Raw genomic sequence first — 5,629 nt, forward strand, 5'->3', positions numbered from 1 at the left:
TTTCTCAAGCTAAACTTCGATGGGGCATCCAAAGGTAACCCTAGGGATGCGGGTTTTGGAGGGGTCATCAGGGATTCGCGAGGCTAGGATGTCAAAATATATGCCTCGTATTGCGGCATGGCAAGCAACAAATAAGATGAATTCGATGTTGTTAAACATGGTTTGATAATAGCCAAAAGGGAAGGGTTGAGAAAAATGGTGGTGGAAGGCGACTCTTCTCTGGTCATTAATACTATTAAAAATCTTAACCAGGGGTCCCAGTGGGAAAATATTAGTAAAAGTTGGAGGACTACTCGCTTGATCCAAGATATCAGTGAACTTATTCAATATTTTGAATATATCATCCCCTCGCATGTCTCTCGCAATGGCAACAAAGCTACATATTTCTTAGCAAACTAGGGCTATCTTCAGTCGAGAGTGAATATAGATAAGCCTTGGATAAGGGAGATTGGGGAAGAAGGAATGGAACAATTGACTCTTAATCAAGACCTGGCTCTTAATCAGAACCCCTGATCGAGGTGTGAGACAGCTGAAGGCCCGCTTGGTCTTGATTGATATGACAGAGCTTTTATTGTTTTGGGACGGTGGGTAGTATCCCTCACGCCCTCACACGCGTATTCATTGTGATAATATGAAGCGTCGCAGATCTTGGCAGATCCACGACGTGAAGGTTGGTAATCCTTGGCACCTATAGGTAGTGGGAGCAAAGGTGACGTTAAGACCATATATCCTGCGTATAAACCTAGGTCCTCAGTTTCTTAAGGAGCCTAAGTTTGTTGGTTACAGGTTCGCGACAATGGGAACACGAGAGGAGTACCCAGCTGCTACATGTCTCTGCTTGAGGTTGGCGTATAAAGTCTGGTTTGCCTATGTTGTCTTTACTCTTGGCCTCTATACAGTGGCTTGGGTCATGAGCGCGGGAAAGTGGGAGAAGGGTGAAGAAAGGGGGCCCGACCTTGGTAGATATGGTGAAGTCTCAACCTCGCAGTGGAGCCTCGGGTCAAGGTGGAAGAGGTAGAAGACACTAGGAAGATAAAGGAAAAGATGTAGATCCATCTTCCGATTGGACTGAGCGGTAGACGACTACACGACAAAGAACTGAACAACAGGAGACTACGCGACAGGTGACTGTGGGGCAGGTGACTGCGTGGTAGATGACTGCATGGTAGGGGACTGCATGAAAGGGGACTATGCGACGAGGGATAGCGTGGCATGGGACTATGTGGAAGATGGGTCGAAAAAAATTATGAGAATCTTCAGGCCACGGTCAAGGCTTACTGCGAAAGGACCCCGACACAAGTGAAACAATTGATTGCGAACTGGGAGGTAGAGTTGAATTCGCAAGCTAAGCTGGAACTTCCAGTTGAAGACTGGAGGGAACTAATCACGGACCCTAGGTACACAAGCGACCATCTCACCTTGTTCATACAGTGCATTCATCTTTACTAGTTAATGAAGTGCATAGTGGCCAAAGCAATGGCTGTAACTACCAACGGAGTGGTGCACAATGACGTCGTGTCAGGTCTACAAGACATTCAAAATGAGCTCCAACTTATCCAACGTCAGTTGCATAACCAGAATGACGCTCTGGGACGCATCAAGCGACATATCCCATGTCTGCCACAAACTGAATTACTAGGATCAAGTGTTAAAGATCCTAGTCAGGTGGAATAGTTGGATGATTAGTGGATCGAAGTTACGACTGTTAATTTTAGATTTTTTTGGATGTTTATGTCGGGTAACATTTATGTTTTCAGTCTGATGTTTATTAGTTGGTTTGTGGACTATCGGCCTTATAAGGCTTGGCTAAAAAGGCTCAAACTATTTATGTTTTGGATGGCTTATAATGCAATTTGGTGGCCAACAAATCTAGTTTCCCACTAGGTAGGCTGAGGCCACCGAATGACTCATATATTTGTAACCTACCTATTTATAGATGAATGAATGAAAGGTATTGCTAAGCTTACAAAAGAAAAAACTAAAATATAGTATTAATTAATTTATATCAATATAAAAATATATTATATAATAACAATTTATTGTTTAATTTTTTTTTTAAATAATAATATTCATAATTTTGAAAACTTATATTCATGTGACAAAATTGTGCATATTTTTTAATAACTTCTTTTACTTATTAGGTGTAAAATAAATTTTACTTTTATTTATTATTATATAAATATAAATTTATTATTTATATTTATATATAAATATAATACTATTTCATATAAATTATGAAAAACTTAAAATATTTATTTCAAATTTATAAAATATTATCTAAATATACATATTTCATATTGCACAATTTTTAAAATTTTATTATTAGAAGATAATTCATAATTTTAGAAGTTTTAATTTCTGAAAAAAAAAAGTGGAGATTTTTTTTTACTTATTACTAATTAATCATGTAAATTAAATAATTTGGTAAATATCCATAAATATTAAAACACTTATATTATAAACATCTTATATTACAAAAATTTTAAAATAAAATAAAAACTAAGTAAATTATAACTTTATTTTAAATTACATTAATATTGATTATAAAAAGAGTTAATATAAATATTAAACATATATACAAGTAAAAAAAAAATGTAATAATATTTTTATCCATCTAGATTTATTCTCATTTTACTATAGATATTTTTATCTACCTTGATCTACTCTCAATTTACTATGGAAATTTTTAATTTGTAAATAAGTTTTGTTACAATATTATGGGTCAACACTATCACTTCTCAATATCACATGCAGAAAAATAACAAATAATTCTATATAACACTTATAAAGTATCATTGTCACGATCTCCTTGGTTGAAACTAAACAACATTGTATGTTCTATTCCACAAGTTGGACACGCAATTCAAACCACAGTGTTGCAAGTGGACACGAATCTTGGAAAGCGTGTTGCAAGTGGCAGCTGTCCGTTATCTGTTCGGATTAAGAGGTTTCACTGGTTTACCCACTTCCTAACATTAAAAATGTGCCATAGTTTACCATAGAGATTATTCGAACGCAGAGCATGGAGGAGAATGCAGAGAATGGTGTGTGTCGTATTCACATTCCCCAAAATTACACGTCTCTGTTGGACAATGTCCAACAAGAGAGACAGAGAATGGAAGATGTCCAAAAATTACAGGGCTCTATAGTTTGGCGATGATTGGACGCCACCTGAAATAATTAATTAACTTTTAAGTAGCTACCGGTTTGATTCCCAGGCAGAATATATACACCCTCCATCTGGAGAGTTTCTTGCATGTTGCTCATCTTCTTTGAGAATCTTTCACACATTTCTGCGAATCCCAATTGCAGGGAAGTGGGAATGGAAAGCCGAAAGCCTCACGTCGTCATTTTTCCCAGCGCTGGAATGGGCCATCTCATCCCTTCTGCCGAGTTCGCCAAGCGCCTCGCGGCAGACCACGGATTCACTGTGACCTTCATCACCTGCAAATGGATGTTCTCTGGATCTCGCCTGCAACAAGCTTACTCTGAGCGTATAGCGTCTTTGCGGGGTTTCGACATCCGCTTCGTCCAGCTCCCTCACGTGGAAATCGAAGAAGAAGAGGCAGAGAACATGAAGGTGGAAACGCTGGTATCAAAGCTTTTGGAGAAATCGAAAGGATTCGTAGAGAGTGCTCTCGCATCCATGCAAATTGACGACTCTGTGTCCCCTGTCTCTGCTTTTATCACTGATTTTTTCTGTTCTACGATGTTCGATGTAACCGCCAAGCTGCACATACCCACTTACTTATTTTTCACTTCGCCTGCTTCTCTGCTTTCTGTCATGTTGTGTCTTCCGAAACTGGCGTCCGAGACTCAAATTTCGTTCAAGGATGCAGATTTTAACATAGAGGTAGCGGGCGTTCCGCCGATCCCGGCCAAGGATCTGCCCGCTCCCGTTCAGGACAGGTCTGATGAAGTTTTTTACTGGTTCCTGCACCATTCCTCGCGCTTGCGGGAAGCAACGGGGATTTTATTAAACACCTTCGATGACCTGGAGAGCGAACAAATCAAAGCACTGAGGGATGGAAAGGTTAATCCCACCGATGGTAGGCGAATGCCCCAAATTTATCCAGTCGGGCCGCTCATATCGTCTTCGCCGGTTGAAAATGAAGCAGAGTGCCTGAAGTGGTTAGAAAACCAACCGCCTTCGTCGGTTCTGTTCGTTTCCTTTGGAAGCGGAGTCGTTCTGTCCAGAGAACAGATCACTGAACTCGCTCTGGGACTGGATGCGAGCGGACATCGGTTCTTGTGGGTGCTGCGCAGTCCCTCCAGCACTTTTCTCTCCATCCATGATTCAGACGTTTCGGAGCTGTTGCCTGAAGGGTTTGAGAGCCGAACCAGTCATCGAAGCCTGGTGGTTCCTTCGTGGGCTCCTCAAATTCCCATTCTCTCTCACCCATCGACTCGCGGTTTCCTTTCTCACTGCGGTTGGAACTCCACACTGGAAAGCATCTCGCATGGAGTCCCCATGATCGCTTGGCCTGTTTTTTCTGAACAGAAGATGAACAAGATTTTACTCGTGAATGACTTCAAGATCGCCATTGAAGCAAAGATGGATAGCAATGGATTCGTAAGAAGAGAGGAAGTAGAAAGGGCAGTCAGGGAATTGATGGAAGGAGAAGGTGGCGTGACCGTCAGAGAGAGAGCGCGAGAATTGAAAGAGAAGGCCATGGCTGCCTTGGCAGAAGGCGGAAGTTCGTACAAAGCTATGGCCGAGGCCGTCTCTGAGTGGAGAAAGCAAGCAGAAAACTCAGCCGCTACAGCGCTCGACACCTAAATTCCAAACGGGAAAACATGCATTGCAAACGGCGTTTTCTAAGTATTCTAGTTTTAATTGGTTGCAACCTGGTATCTCATTTAAATTTCTTTTTTGAATGCAGGCGTTCAAAAAATTCTGGAACATTCAGATTGCGCAGTGTAAAACTCATCATTCCAATAAATTACTGTATTTAATTGGGAAATAAATAAATAAATAATTTTAGAAATATATATTATAAGGTGGATAGATATATATTAATTTTTTTATAATGAACAACAATAATAATAATTTAAAATAAATTAGTTATAATTTAGTTAGTTTTTAACAAGTTGAGATATATTATGAAGTAAATGTTTTGATATTTTGATAAGGGCAGATATTTTGAACACTGATAAGGGCAAATATTTTGAACACACAACAAGAGTACGTTGGGTAGGTTGATGCAGACCGTTGAATGTATGGAAGAGTGGGAAAAGAGGACAAGGATGTGGATGTAATAATCACTTACATAGAGTTCACCACAAAAAAGTTAGGTTGATGCAGAATGTTAAGTGTGTCAAAAAAAGGACGAGGATGTAGAGGTAAGCATAGGGAAATAATATAGGTATTACCAATCTTTGGAAGGTTTTGGATGGATTAAGCAATAGATAAACTTACTTAACTGTCATATGGAAGGGAGGAATAAAGAGTGGAGCAAGAAAAGGATCTATCCATATGGTGAAATGAAATGAACACATGCAAGTTGAAAGAGGAGGAATTCAGAAAGGGAGCAATGACAATAAGCAATAATATAAGGACAGGATAAAATAGTGCATAAACATGTCGAGCACACATGTGAGGCCTAACGTCTACATTTCAGTCTTATTA

At 39.6% G+C, this 5,629-nt stretch overlaps 1 pseudogene; it reads left to right on the forward strand.

Annotated features, from left to right (window-relative positions):
• The first annotated feature begins 3,219 nt into the window (after window positions 1–3,219).
• On the forward strand, window positions 3,220–4,988 carry LOC149142902 (UDP-glycosyltransferase 72B1 pseudogene; annotated as a pseudogene).
• Window positions 4,989–5,629: the final 641 nt, after the last annotated feature.

The sequence above is a fragment of the Pinus tabuliformis genome, chromosome X (assembly GCF_031772625.1).
Source record: "Pinus tabuliformis cultivar Carrire ecotype Pingquan chromosome X, CPIR1, whole genome shotgun sequence".
Classification (NCBI taxonomy): domain Eukaryota; kingdom Viridiplantae; phylum Streptophyta; class Pinopsida; order Pinales; family Pinaceae; genus Pinus; species Pinus tabuliformis.